Source organism: Arvicanthis niloticus, chromosome 8 (genome assembly GCF_011762505.2).
Source record: "Arvicanthis niloticus isolate mArvNil1 chromosome 8, mArvNil1.pat.X, whole genome shotgun sequence".
Lineage (NCBI taxonomy): Eukaryota > Metazoa > Chordata > Mammalia > Rodentia > Muridae > Arvicanthis > Arvicanthis niloticus.
The window spans coordinates 947501-963396 of record NC_047665.1 but is presented as its reverse complement, the minus strand read 5'-3'; the positions used below and the strand labels follow the sequence as shown (position 1 = coordinate 963396).

Here is a 15896-nt window from a genome sequence, read left to right as displayed (position 1 = left end):
CATGAAATCAGGGGCTGGCTCCCCAGAACTGCCTAAAAGTGGTATGGGATGTAAACCTGTAATCCCAGCACTATGGACAGCAGAAGTAGGATAATCAGAAGTTTAGGGTTATCCTCAGCTGAAGTCCAAGGCTAGCCTAAGGTACAGAGACCTCGATAACAAAGACTTACCAGAAAACACAGTAATTTAAGGTATTTCAAATAGTATTTTTATCTGCCAGACATGATGGTGTATACCTTAATCCCAGCACTTGGGAGGCAGAGGCAGGTGGATCTCTCGAGTTTGAGGCCATTCTGGTTCCAGGACAGCCAGAGCTACAAAATAGAGACCTGTTTCAAAATAAAATAATAAATATAGTATTTGTACTTTCAGTTAAAACTGTTTGCTCAAAGTAATTGTAGTAGTAGTAGTAGCAGTAAAATTTAAAAAGCAGGAAAGGAGGTGCTGAGGTCTCACAAAGGAAGGTTTACAGAAACCAAGTGTTCTCTGGGCAGTGGTGGGTAGGTGAGTGGAGTAGAGACTCAGCCAGGACTGGTTCATGCTAAATTGCTTCTAAATTATTTTTTCTTAGGAGAACTATCTGCTCTTCCTGACATGTTAGCCACATTTATTTATGCATCTATTTACTATTTAAAAATAAGATTAAGAATGAGGCGACAGAGTGGCTCTGCTGATGACATGCCCTATAGCTCCATCTATACTAGCTTTGCTCCTTACAGCTCCACTTCTGAGACTATCCAGCATAGCCTTTTGCAGACATGGTGCAGACAGCCAAAGCCCATCCCCACAATGACACACTTCCTTCAATAAGGCCACACCCACTCTAACAAGGCCACACCTCCTAATAATGCAACTCACTGAGCCAAGCATTCAAACACATGAATCAATGGAGGCCAAACCTATTCAAAGCCACCTGACACAGATACCCAACAGGCACTCAGCCAGCACTTGTTTAATGACCAGAAGGAAAGGCATGCGAAACTGAACAAAAGGAAACCCTAACAGAGTCCATCCTGGTCTAAGCACTAGACATTCGATCATCTCAGGATCCAGTAGTCACCCCCACCTCACCATGGGGAGTGTCACAATCTTGGCGGGAATGGAAATAGTCTGGAGACATTGTGCCCCTCCCTTTGGCTATCAGACTATATACTCCAAGAAATTGGGATTTCCCCAGAAATTCCATATTGAGAAAAGGAAAACATTGAAGTCTGGTGACAGCCAGAAGGAACTTTGTTTTGTTTTTCGAAACAGGGTTGGTTTCTCTGTGTAAGCCTGGCGGTCATGGAACTCACTCTATACACCAGGCTGGCCTTGAACTCTGAAATCCCAAGTGCTGAGATTAAAGGCCTGCGCCACTGCCCAGCCAAGGAGGAATTTTCTGATAACCAAACAGCCTTTTGGGAGACACTGGAGCCTAGCCAAGGATGGGTAGGTAGGACCATACATACCTCAACCAGTCTTGCCTAGTTAGAGCATACCTTGTCTTACTATGTAGCCCTGGCTGACGTAGAACTTGATGCATAGACCAGAGTGCTGGAGCTAAAGGTGTGTACCACTATGGCAAGCTCCAACACCTATTTAAACCTAAATTTCCCATCAGAACCCTAGAACTTGGAATGGGCACTGGATCTCTTTATTTGTTCCTCTTCTTGGCCACATTAAATAAATTTACTCTTATGCTTTTCACTATGCCTCATTTAACTAGCCTACTAGAAACAGAGGTGGTCAAGGCTGATTTTTCCAGGCTGCCCCAGACCCTGAACCTAACAAATAAGGTAATGTCAGAAAGCATCAAGGGAGACAAAGCAACTGCCCTGTCATTTGGCTGTGACATCTGGGTAATTCCAAGCTCTGACCCCACAGAACCAGCCTATTCAGTTAGAACTGACTCAGGGGTGGGGCATGTGCAGACACATCCAGGAATGAGGAAAAGCCTCTCTGTTCGGCACAGGGTCTCGGCCTGACCTTGGATTTCTGAAGTTCCAGTCTCTACCTTACCAGTGCTGAGTAAAGGCATGCACCACCTTGACTGGCTGATGCAGTGTTCAGGATAGAATTCAAGACTTTGTGCATGCTGGGCAAGCATTACTGACTGTGCTTTGCCCTCAGCTCATTTCTCATTATTGCATCTCAGCATGACTTCTGTGAACGCCTGGTGGGAAGTAATTAAGTAGCTCAGGGAAGTGAATTCCACACCAAACTGCCTGTTTTGGATGAGATGGCATGCAAGATTTTTTTTTTTTTTTTTTTTTTTTTTTTGGTTTGTTTAAGAGGACAAGGTGGGTTAGGGGCAACGAAATCCATGCAAGTGAGCTTTCTTCCCCCCAAGGTCTGCATCTTGAGGACACGCTGCCCATTAGAGTTAAAGCAGAAGGGAGCAGGTGGGGTGCCCACCAATAGCCCTGTATCATCAATCTAGATGGACAAGCCATGCTGTTCTGCCAGGCATCTGCACCTTTACTTACAGGTCACTTAATTACAACTGATTTCCCTGTAGTGTCATTTAGCTCCCCGCCACAGCCTCTGTGCCACACAGGCCTGGCAGCAGCTCCACAGGAAGCAGGAAGCCACGGTCTCTTAAGATAAACTGTGCATGCTTTGATTTTTTTTTTGTTTTTTGTTTTTGGAGGCCACAAAGCTCAGATATACTGGGCAGTGGTGGTGCACACCTTTAATCTGAGCACTTAGGACACAGAGGCAGGTAGATCAGCATTCCAGGCCACGCTGGGCAACACAAAATGTTCTGTATATAAAAGTTGATATGACAATATGGGGGTAGCCCCATATTGTCTGAAACATTGATCTGAAACATCTCTTGACACCTGAGTTGTGATGATCTCCTGGTACCCAGCAATGCCCAAGAAACCATCTATTCAAATAATATCAGACCTCAGGGCTTGTGGTATGCCATAGCACCCACTCACACATACACAGAGATACACAACAAATAAGCGTAATTAATTTCTAAAAGAGTAAACATAAATATTTTATGTATGTGGTACTGGAGATTGAACCCAGAGCTTTTGTGTATGCTCAACAAGTGCTCTGAGCTATCCACAGCCCTCTTTAATTCTGATACCAAGCTGTTGAGGCTTTGGAACTTGCAACCCTTCCCTCCCACCCGTCCCCCAGACTTGTCCCTGAAAAAAGGCAAATATTTCTAAATTACTAGAAATGATTTTATCTTTTTCAATGGTTCCCAGGCAATACCATCAAGTGTGACCAGAACGCTGACATACATTAGTGTGTTAAGAACCCAGAATAGTAACTGCACCCCTTAGTTCAGGGAATAGGGTACAGGGTTAAAGGGCAAGGTAAGATAAGAGGAACTAATTAATCCAGTAAATTCTAAAGCTGCCAACCAATATTCAGTAGGCTAAGAAAAAAAAAAAATTATCTCTCATGCTTCCAAAGTCAAGGCTTTAGTCTCTGAATCAAGATCCCAGGAGAAAGGTTTGCTTATGTTCAGTTACACATCTGACAAGATGAGCAGTAACTAGTTTATTTTCCTTGTACTTAAAAAAAAAAAAAATGGATTCAGGCCCAACAGTGGTGGCACATACCTTTGACCCCAGCACTTGGGAGCTAGAGGCAGGCGGATTTCTGAGTTCCAGGCCAGCCTGGTCTACAGAGTGAGTTCCAGGACAGCCAGGGCTACACGGAGAAACCTTGTCTAAAAAAAAAAAAAAAAGAAAGAAAGAAAGAAAGAAAGAAAGAAAAAAAAGGATTCCTCTGAAGAAACAGGGTACGGTGCAAGGCTCTGGTCAGTAAGAAAATGCAACCAAAAAGGTACCAGTGGAAGGCATTGGGTGATTACTAAATCACATCCTGTAACCCATGACTTCCCTCCTTGCTAGCTATATGACTTCATACACAGCCCAACAAAGTCCTGAGCGGTTAAATACGGGGGAGTGTCTATCTTACAGTAGTCCCAAGATTTCCGAACAGTTGTTATCTAACTTGTTAGAAAACAGACTTAAGGTTGGCTTCAGACCCTCACACACGCTCCATTTAGCTGAGAACAATGAGTTCCTGGAAATGGAACTTGACTCTGAATCTGCTGAGTCTCCATGGAGACCCATTCCTGGCATTGCACCTTGGCAATGGTTTGATTCTTCCAGTCTTACCACATTCACCACAGTCAGGATCTGTCTTGCACATTAGCCTTCTGGATGCTCCTCACACAACTGCCAATAAAACCTTCAAGCCACAGAATAAGTCCTTACTGCCTACAGGTTTTACCTTGATTCTTTACGCATCTCACAGAAGACTTCATGAGCCTCAGACATGCTGCTCTCATTAATCACAGCTGATTCTTCAGCCTAGCTAACCAGCATTGATTGTTCCAAAAGCCAAAGGTTTTACTTCAGAGGCTCTGGTTTCTTGTTAATGACAGCTAATTCTTCAGCACCAAATGACTAGAATCTGCAGGTTGGTTTTTTTGCCCCTTTCCCTCCTTCCTCTGAATGCACTGTTGCGTAACAGCTTCCTCCCATATTGAAACATCAGATCCTGCAGGGAAGCTTTTAAAATCAAGAAGGTAAAAAGGCCAGCAGCTGGTGAAGCTCAAGCCTTTAATACCAGCATTCCGGAGGCAGAGGCAGGCAGATCTCTGAATTCCAAGCTAGACTGGTCTATATAGAGGGAGTTCCAGAGCCAGAGCTAAACAGTCAAAAAAACAAAACAAACAAAAACAGGAAGTCCCTGAAACTGATCATATTCACTAAGCCCCTCTCTGCCAGAGTAAAGAAAGGCTGAGAGTCCCTCTCAGAACAAAGTGAAGCCAAGCTGCAAAGACTCTCACAAAGCTGCAAAGAAGACTGAAACCAGATAAAACTGCCTGGCAGAAGAAACTAGCTGAGGTACCTGAAAGAGATTTGGCCAGCTGAGGCACCTAGAAAGAACACTCTCCAACCTATTTGGGCCACTGGCAGGCTATGCTTATGTGTTCCATGTTGCCAAATACGTAAGTTCACTCATACCTGGGGGTTTTGGTGATACAGCATCTTCCAGTCATTTCTGCTCAAGGACTTCATAGCTCCGCCCCCTTTCCCAACCCTCCCCCCCCCCCCCCCCCCCCCCCCCCGGTTGTTTGAAGTATATTTTTGCATATGATTGTTTTACCTGCATGTATATATGTGTACCATATGCTTGCCTGGTGCCTAAGGCAGTTGAATAAGGAATCAAATCCCTTGAAATTGGCATTCCCATTTGTTGTTCGCTGCTGTATGGGTGCTAGGAATAGAACCTAGGTCCTCTGGAAGAGCAGTAGCAGCCCATCCCCCACTCCCTTAATAAACCAAAAAAAAAAAAAAAAAAAAAAAAGGGAGAAATATAGGGTAAAAGGTCAGAGCTCACTTTCAGGTTAAAAAACCTGCCAATCCCTGAGCTCAAAATCTCACCAATCCCCACTCTGGAAAACTCCAGGGGGCTGGGGGTGGCAAGAGACTACTCTTGAGCAGAAGCAGCCACCCTCAAGTCATTCCCAATAAATCTCTTATGTGAGGTTTGTTGTGCAGTGTAACTTTATGGTACTCCTTGACTCTCAACTGCCAGGAAACCATTCCCCTCAGAACTGTACCACTTACACCAATATTCCTGTAAGTGAATAAAACTCACTGGTTCACCAAATTGGACTTTGGTGGTATCCATACTTTGGTCTGTCATGGGCTCCCTATCTGGGTAAGTCGATGTCTGTGTTGTGTCTCCCTAGGTAAAGTTTTGTCACGCAACAGCCACAGATTCTTACATTATCACATAAACAGCCCTGTGTCTGAAACTTCAAAAGACAGGCTCCAATCTCTGCACCTCTCAACATCTTCCAGGCTGTGATAGAACAGTTCACTAAACTCTAAGCATTCATGGCTCTTCCAGCTTAAAATTCCCAACACTCCCCACCACCTGCCCCAAAACAGCGTGACCAGGAATCCAATTCTGTCCTGGTTTGCTTCCTATTGCTGTGATAAACACTGTGACCAAAAGCAACTTGGAGAGAAAGGGGTTTCTTTCAGCTTATAGTCTATCACAAAGGGTTGTCTAGGCAGGAACTAGTGCTACTTACTCTCCAGACTCACAGTCTCCTGTAGCTGACAGACTACCTTTGTCCTATGAGGATCACCTGGGCAGGTGGGCACCACTAACAGTGAGTGTACTGTGCCCTCCCACATCAACATTAACCATCAGACTTGCCTACATGCCAATCTAATAAAGGCATTTTTCTCAACTGAGGTTCCCTCTTCTCAGACTCTAGCTTGGATCAAGTTGACCGAAAAACTAAACACTGCATATTTATACTTCAAAAAAAAAAAAAAAAAAGTTAGGCCGGGCAGTGGTGGCGGACACTTTTAATCCCAGCACTTGAGAGGCAGGCAGATTTCTGAGTTGGAGGCCAGCCTGGTCTACAGAGTGAATTCCAGGACAACCAGAGATACACAGAGAAACACTGTCTCGAAGAACCTTAAAAAGTTAGATTTACATTGTAAACATCTAACCTGGTATTCTCCCATTGGTCAAAAATGTCAACTAGCAAGACACAACAACACAATAACAAGACCACATTCACTTAGGGCAGAGAGTATGGTAAGAATTTAAATAAATTGTCACAATTAAGCACATGGAGAAAGAACCTAACTATATAACTAACTGCAGCAGATACTTTAAGAACCTCACCCAGGTGCTGGCTCAGCAGTAGAGTGAATGCTTAGTATGAGAACTAACTGCTAGTACTACAAAAATGAAAAGAAAAAAAAAAAGAGAAGATGAGTAAAGTCCGTAGTCTGTTGCCAAGGCTAACAGCCTGAGTTTGATCCCCCAAGACCCTCAGGGCAGGACATAACTGTCCCCTGCATGTGTGCATGTGCGCATATGCTCGAACTAAATAAAAGCAATATAGCTGGGTGTGGTGGCAAATACCTTTAATCCCAGCAGGCGGGAATAAGAAGCAGGCAGATCTATGAATTTGAGACTAGTCTGGTCTACAAAACAAGTTCCAGGCTAGCCAAGGACACATAATGAAACCCTCTCTCAAAAAACACTTTTTAAGTTTCTTGCTGCTGCAATGCGAGTGGGAGCACCTGGAGCGTGAGCTCAGAACGAGTTTTAAGAAAATGGCTTACAAGCCAGGCTTGGGGGAAATTGCCAGCTTTGATAAGGCCAAGCTGAAGAAAACTGAGACACAGGAGAACACTATGCCAACCAAATAAACTATTGAACAGGAAATGAGGAGTGAGATCTCCTAAAAGCCTAGGAAGATTTCCCCACCCCATCATCTCCAAAACCCTCTCATGATGTGGAGAGAGAGACACCTGCAAGATGGACCTGAGCCACAAGCTGCACTGTGAATCCCGGCGCTCCCCGGCCTGTGGTCTCTGAAGCCCCCCACCCCCAATCGGACTGCCAAATTTCACCCGTTTGCCCTGGGATATTATAAAAAATTATTTGTATGATTGATGAAAATAAAACATACCTCATGGAAAAAAAACACATTTTTATTTTTATTTATTTATTTGGAGACAGGGTTTCTCTCTGTGTAGCCCTGGCTGTCCTGAAACTCACTCTGTAGGCCTGTCTCTGCCTCCCAAGTGCTGGGATTAAAGACGTGTGTCACCACTGCCCAGCAAAAAACAAAACAAAACAAACAAACAAAAAAAAAACAACAACAGCAACAAAAAAAAAAACCCACCCTTTTAATTAGGAAGGAAGGAAGGGAGGGAGGGAGGGAGGGAGGGAGGGAGGGAGGGAGGGAGGGAAAAATCCCAGCTCAAAACTTCCCACCATCTCAAGGCATCCTTGGCGGACAGCAAAGACAGCGCCAACCATGCCTTTCCCAGATCACTTCCTGAGATCTCTGTTGCAATTTTCCCTGCAGCCAAGGCAAGGATGGAACTCAAAAAATGCATCCAAATGTGTCTTGATTGAATTTGTGCTTTAGGCTCTTTCAGATTCAATGATTTAAAATGAGAACACATCAACAGTCTACAACACTTAGCTGTGTTCCTACTTTTTATAAACTAAGCTTTGCTGATATTTCAATACCAAAAAGAGAAGAAATGCACTTTAGGATGCTTCAGTCTCACATATAGATACTTCCAACCAGCTACTTAGTATTTCAACAATTAACTCCAAATGCAGTTTGAGACTATCTCTCCTAATTTGAGGGGCTGGTGAGATGGCTCAGTGATTAAGAGCACTGACTGCTCTTCTGGATGTCATGAGTTCAAATCCCAGCAACCTCATGGTTGCTCACAACCATCCATAATGAGATCTGATACCCTCTTATGGGGTGTCTGAAGACAGCTACAGTGTACTCATTAAATAATTTTATTTTTATTTATTTGTTTGTTTGTTTATTTATTTTTGGTTTTTCAAGACAGGGTTTCTCTGTGTAGCCCTGGCTGTCCTGGAACTCAGAAATCTGCTTGCCTCCGCCTCCCAAATGCTGGATTTAAAGATGTGCACCACCACTGCCCTGCCTGAATCTAAATAAAATTTTTAAAAAATTAAATTAAAAAAAAAAAAACTTGGGGCTGGAGCAAGAGGGAGAAGGGGGGAAGAACAAAGTTAAGTGTTAAATCTAAAAACAAAACATAATTTGGATTATATCACACACATTCTTGTCAAAGCACTTCTCAGCACCCTAAAAGAATGTGAAAGTTGGGGTGTTTTTCAGTTCAGCTCACACACCAAATGTAGCTACTGAAATAGTTAGCAACTTAATATTCAGTGGGTTATAGCCCAAGCAACTTGGGGGGGGGGTGTTATTTCATTTTACATTTCCAGATAACAGTCTATCACTGAAGGAACTCAAGGAAGGAACCTGGAGGCGGGATCTGAAGCTACTCAGTTGAGTCCCTGTACCTGTCTTCACTAGGATGACTAATCTACTGCTCTGTGTTCAGAGAGAAGGGACGCTTTCTTCTGCATCTATCTTTAGCCCAGAAGAAGTACCACAGTTATGCCCACGGGTCAGTCTGATACAAGCCATTCCTCAATTAAGATTCCCTATTTCCAGATGACTCTAGTTTGTGTCCAAACAGAACAAAGGTAAAATGTAATAGAATTAAAAAAAAAAAAAAAAAAAAAGTAAAACATCTCAGGGACGCACACAAAGATACACTATTAAAATGGATCCTTTTTGCCTAACACTGGAAAAAATAACTGAAATCATGTAGGAACTGTCAAGTGACACTTCAAACTGATATTTTAAAGAGAACAAAGCCACGTGGTTAAGTCCTAGTTAGCTGTCTTCTCTGAGATGACTAAGAACGGACTGCTCTCCCTGTTTAGAGATGGGGATGGGATATTATAAATCTTCCCTCCTCTGCCCCCTCCCTCAGTAATAAATACTTGGTACAATTTCTTGCTCATGGCAACTGTGTGATAAATCCTTATTGAATAGATACTTTAATTAATTCCATAGAATAATTCATACAGAAGAGTAAAACGCAGAGAATGATTCAGCAGAGATGGTCCTAAAATAGAGAGCTTTGCAGATTTCAAAATTCGTAAACGATATTAAAGCATTATGGATTGGGTATAAAAAGATCAATGTCGTAAACTGCACAGCAGAGCTGAGAGTAATTTCCCTTTCAAATGAGAACCTGAAGGAACAACAAATTCCAGTGACATCAGGAACAAGATGTTTTGCTTTTGTGAAAAGTAGGCTGCCAACAGAATTTTAATAGGATAAAAGTGAACTACCTGGGAAGTCATGGAGTCATGTGTGATGCTGCTCTGCTCTAGAATTAATTCCAGTACAGCTTTCCTCTGCCTTCTAGACAGAGGGACTAAACCTTCTGACTGGTGAACAACCCCTAAAAGAACTGCTCCTCTGGAGTATAAACAATACTAAGGACTAGACATTGCTAGAGCAATGGCTCAGTGCTCAAGATCACTTGCTGCTCTTGCAGAGAACCTATGTTCCATTCCCAGGACCCACATGGTGGCTCACAACCATCTGTAACTCCAACTGAGATCTCATGGCCTCTCCTTGTCTCCTCAGGCTATCAAATACACAGGGTCCACTTCCATGAAGGCAAAACACTTATACACATTAAAAAATATTTGTGTGTGTGTATGTTATTTGTGTGTGTTTGTGTATGTTGTGTGTGTGTTATTATTATATGCATGGGACCACTGGCTCCCTTATTTGAGTAGCTTGAAAATCAAAACAAATTAGAATACTTTTTTTAGAAAGTGACTAATGCTGTAGTTTTGTGGTAGAGCTTGTCAATCATACAAGAGGCCCTGGGACCCATCCCTAGCACTCAACTTGATTTCCTGTCTGAACCCAAAACAGAACATAAAAGCCCTTCCCTGAGCCCCAAATTAAAACTAGCATTTCTCCCAGCACTTGGGAGGCAGAGGCAGGCAGATTTCTGAGTTGGAGGCCAGCCTGGTCTACAGAGTGAGTTCCAGGACAGCCAGGGCTACACGGAGAAACCCTGTCTCGAAAAACCAACAAAACAAAACAAACAAACAAACTAGCATTTCATGAAATTTCCCTCATGCTTCATGGAATACAAAAAAAATTATTATATATATATATATATATATATATATATATATATATATATATATATACACACACACACACACACACACCTACCTACCAGGTAGGCACAGAAATGCCTAGAAAACAGAAAGAACTATTATTTTAAAGATCCTCTCTCAAAACAAACAAAACAAATAGCTGTTATATCCATTAATTGTAAATATTATTTCAGAAAGCACATTTTAAGGTACTTCAATTTTAAAAGACAAATCTTGGTACTACCAAAAATATTCATCACTTAGCATTCACAATAAAAAATACCCAGAAATCACATTTGGTATTATGCATACACAGAAATCAACTCCTCTTTTCGTAGGAAGAACAGTTTCAGCTTCAGTTGTAAAGAAGGTGATCTCCAGTCACAGCTGACTGTCACCTCAAACTAAACCAAGGACAAGCAGAAACAGACACAACCAAGAATCACAACTCACAGATTAAATTTTACCGTTTAAAAGTATCAGAAAGAACGATAAAGTAGCCAAGGATCTGACTACCTTTGTTGGTGCAGTATTCATGAAAAGCTATTAAACAAACAAACAAACAAAAAACCCACAGAGAGGGGCATAAAACTTCTACAGAAACAGAGGCCAGATGAGATGTACACTTCACACTTCAAGAGCCTTGACTTTGTGAGCCAGTAAGATGGCATAAAGACAAGTAAAGACTTGCCACCAAGCCCAAAAAACTGAGTTCAATACCTGGGACGCATGTTTTGAAATAAGAAAACAAATCCTCCAGCACCTATGCTTGTTCATGTACAAACACATACACACACACACTCCCTCTATCTCACACACAAACACACACTAACTACTTTGTGAAGGCTAAAATCAGTTTTTAAGATTCATTTCTAATTTTTAACTATGTATGTGTCTATGTGTGTATATCAAACGTGAACAGGTTCTGAAGGAAGCCAAGAAGGCACTGGGTCCCCCAGAGCTGAAGTTATAAGAAGCTGTAAGCTGACCGACACAGGTGCTGGCAATCACCATCTGTAAGAACAGTACATAGTCCTAACTGCTGAGCCATCTCTCCTGCCTTGTTTTTATCAACTTTATTTTTTGGAAATGTTTTTTTTTTTTCTACAATAATCTCTGTGTAATATTGAAGCCAGATCATCTAAAAACAAACAAACAAAAAACCCACTAGGGTTGAAAGCACTTGCAGAGGACCCAGGTTCCATTCCCAGCACCCACAACATTCTGTAACTCCTGGGGATCTGATATCTACTTCTGGCCTCGACAGGTACTGGATGCACATGCAGACACAACATTCATGCACATAAAAAGTAATTAAAAAAAAAAAAAAAAAACCTAGAAGCTAAATGACCAAGTTTGGAAGCTTAAAAACTGAAGTAAAAAAGCCATATTGAAAGACTAGTTAGCTCCTACAGAGTCCAATTCTGTGTGTCTAGCACTTTCCTCACCTTCTGATCCTGCTTATGCAGCTCGTAAAGGTGCCCTTCTAGGTGACAAATGGCTCTGAGATGTTCACATAAACAGTATGTCCAGTTCTTTGCTCCCAAAATTTAAAAAAAAAAAAAAAAATCCAATAGAAAACATCTTAGAGGACTTCCTTAGGTGAAAATATTCTGTAGCTAGGGAATGAAGGAAATAAGATGTACTAAAATGAACTTTCCCAGCACTTTTATGTGCAGATTTAAAAACATAAATTTTTAAGTTTTAGCCAAAATAATAAAGTCCTGTTGTGGGTTGTCCTAATGTTGTTTGTATTCTGACGTCAATTCTGCTTTCTCTAGAGGGGCTGCCTGGGAAAAGCAGTCCATTGTGTACTCAGGTGATCTTCTGTGAACCTTCTCCCCAGTTAACAGTTAGATAAAGGCCAGAGGCTGTGATTGGGCAACAGAGGGGAAAGGTGGGACTGGAGGTTTGAGAGTGGGGGCAGGTGGAGAGAGAAGAGGCAAGATGGGAGGAGAGAGGATGGAAGAAGAGGAAGAAGCCTGATGAACCTGAACCACACATGGCCAGGAGAAACCGCAAAAAGCAAGCAAAGGGTCTTATAGCTGGGGAATAAGTTAGCATAGTCTTAGATCTGCCCAATCTTGGCATATAGCTTACTATTATAATAATTGGATTGTGTTTTTTTAAAGGATTATTTCTTTTATGTATGTGAGTACACTGTAGCTGTCTTCAGACACATACCAGATGAGGACATCGAATCCCATTTCAGATGGTTGTGAGCCACCGTGTGGTTGCTGGGAATTGAACTCAGGACCTCTAGAAGAGCAATCAGTGCTCTTAACCTCTGGGTCATCTCTCTAGCCCAGATTGTGTGTGTGTGTGTGTGTGTGTGTGTTTTATGGGCTTATTGGGGTTGAAAATTACAGCAACAAAGTACATCTTTAATCCCAGCACTTGGGAGGCAGAGGCAAGTGGAACTCTGAGTCTGAAACCAGCCTGGTACACTTAGTAAGCTCCAGGCCAATCAGAGCTACATAGGAATACCCTACCTCAAGTAAATAAATATAAAAATAAAGACATTAATTTGAGGCTGGGAAATGGCTGAGCAGATAAACCTGCAATCTAAGTTCGATCCTCAGAACTGGTATAGGAGAGTCTCCCAAGTAGGAGAACAGGCTCATACAGGTTCTCCTCTAACCTCACACATATGGGGGTATGTGCACTCACACACATAAATGTAAAGGAAAAATTTTTAACTCATAATTTTTAAAAATCTAGCCGAGCGGTGGTGGCGCACGCCTTTGATCCCAGTGCTTGGGAGGCAGGGGCAAGCAGATTTCTGAGTTCCAGGACAGCCTGGTCTACAGAGTGAGTTCCAGGACAGCCAGGACTACACAGAGAAACCTTGTCTCGAACCCCCCCCCCCCCAAAAAAAAATCTATCTCCAGCTTTTGACCCTTGCACATAACATGTCTCTGCTACCGATTTAGTAATGAAGGGCCTCTGTTGTCCATGTCTGCCATTATATGCCTCCCACTTCACCCCTGTAAATAACCCCAGATCAAATCACTGGGTGGCTATCTGTGGAATACTAAGTATACTAAGATATGCTAGGACACAACAATTCTGGAAAAATGATCATTGGCTGGGTATCTTTTTTTGCTTTCTAAAATCTACCTGTGGCTCCTGCATGAAGTCTCTGCATTGAGACACAAGTAAACTAAGAACCTATAAGCAGTCTAGGATAACAGCTCAGATGTGAAATCTGAGCTTTGGTGTACTGGTGCTCTTTGAAGTCTTTAAAGGACATGCAGTGTCTCTGAAGGCTGGCCTCACCGCTGACTCTGATGCATCCTGTGCCAGCAATGTAGCAGCTGGGAGCTGTCAGCACAACAGCACTCTCTGCGTCTGTCCGTGCTGATTCACGGATGGGGGACTGTGTGCTTCTCAGCTGGGAGGAGTCTTCAAGCATAATGACCTCCACCTCACTGCTGTCACCTGGTGCCACTCCACTACTGTTAGCTCGGTAACCCTGGAGCCTCAATCCCTAGCATTTGGAGACCAGGCCATGCAGGTTCCCAGCATTCCCTTTACTTCATCTTTGACACACTGGAGAATCAAGGCTCCAAAAAGTTGTGAACAATCAGCCCAGGCTTCGTCCAAGTAACTGGTATGGGACCAAGTAAGGTTCCTCCTGAGTACTTCAGCCTTCCAAAAGCTTGGCCTGAGACCTTGCTCTTCAAAACCTGCCCCATGGATTTCAAGCACATCACATGCTTCTCTCTCTCTCTCTCTCTCTCTCTCTCTCTCTCTCTCTCTCTCCCTCCCTCCCTCCCTCCCTCTCTCCCTCCCTCCCTCCCTCAACGTCCAAGTCCTGTTTTCTCAACACAAAAACAAATACAGGAGAAGAGAGATGTCCTGGTAATGTGTCTTTATTTCTTGCACCCGAGGATATTATCCAATGGGTATTGTTGAATAAACAACATGTCTAAAAGTTGGGCCTGTGCTTGTGGTCAATTTGGGAAACAGCACGCAGAGAGGAGGAACTGCATATTGTGTTTCTGTTGTGTATTTGTCCAAATCCACTAATTTTTCAATTCTAAATTCAACTTGCAGGTATTGGTCACCAAGAGACCATCCTCACATGCCTACTTGTCTAAGTGGCGCAGAATGAACGTGCCAAATAATTTTTGTACAACTATGAATCAGTTTTATCGTTTAGAAAAAGGAAAAGTTGGGCAGTCACAGCTGTATCAAACAGAGACCATCCATTTGCCCAAATCACCAATCTCCATCATCTGTTGGCATTCTCATGGGAAAGTGAAAGGTCATATTATCTCTACATAACCACTTAAAACACACACATGGCTGGGAAGATAGATCCATGAGTAAAAGTGCTTGCTGCCCAAGCTTGACAGCCTGAGTTCAAACACTAGGACTCACACAGTGGAAGGAACAAACCAGTTACTGCAAGTTGTCCTCTGACTGCCATATGTCCACCCACTCCCAAACAAACACGCCACACACTGAAATAATTAACATAATTTAAAATGTTAAAAACTGCACACCCACAAAGCACCTTTCCTATAACTCACAATTAGAATTTTTCCAGAACCATTATTGGCACGCGCCATTGCCTTCTACTTACATCCTAGGAATTCATTGTGTGGTTTTGGCTCAGCTCTCTCCAGCACCACTTATAAACAGAGCATGCACAATGATGACCCATCGATGACTGGTGATTCCCTGGCTTCAGGACTAGTCCTGCACCACTTTCCCCTCACCTATTTGCCTGGCCACTCTAAAGCCATAAAAGAAATAACATTTGAGGCTTCTCTTTTGCCAGTGTGTGGTGTGGATGTGCCCTTCCCCAAGCCTTGAGCAAGCCTGAGAGACCTTGTTTATCACAACAGACCAAGTGATAGGATCTAGGTGAAGTTACCCACTTTAGCTTCACAGAACACAGAAGCAGAACTGCCCCGGACTTGCCTTGAGATATCTCTGGCCGAGACCAAAAATGATTATGGATTATCCCACCCATCTCCAGCTGAAACCAGGAAGGGTTTTGGGTTGGGCCTTCCCCTTTAAATTGAACATTAAAGCTTTGAGCCCTGATCAGAGAACTTTGTCTTGGCTTCATCTCTTCTCACCCTCCGTCCCCTTTCATTCCCAGCCCCGCTTTCAAGTGAACCCAGTTGATTCATGGCCGGAGGCTACAAATAACAAAAAATACTGATTGGATTGGGGTGGGAATTAAACCGCTATTGAGTAGGTCTGTTCTTGGTAAGAATAACCCCCCCCCCCCCAGCACAGCAATGAGGCTAGTTAACTTAGCCCCTAGACAAAACAAGAGTGATCACACAAACATCTAATATGAACAGCACATAGTCAAAGACCTCAGTGTTGGCAGAAATTAAATT

General features: G+C 42.8%; 1 protein-coding gene and 1 pseudogene across 6 annotated transcripts in view; one reads left to right on the top strand and one right to left on the bottom strand.

Annotated features, from left to right (window-relative positions):
* Nucleotides 1–15896, bottom strand: part of Cdc14b (cell division cycle 14B) — an 85491-nt gene that overhangs the window by 64626 nt on the left and 4969 nt on the right. The gene's annotated exons all lie outside the window — the stretch shown is intronic.
* LOC143443158 (thymosin beta-10 pseudogene) lies at nt 5482–7412 on the top strand (annotated as a pseudogene).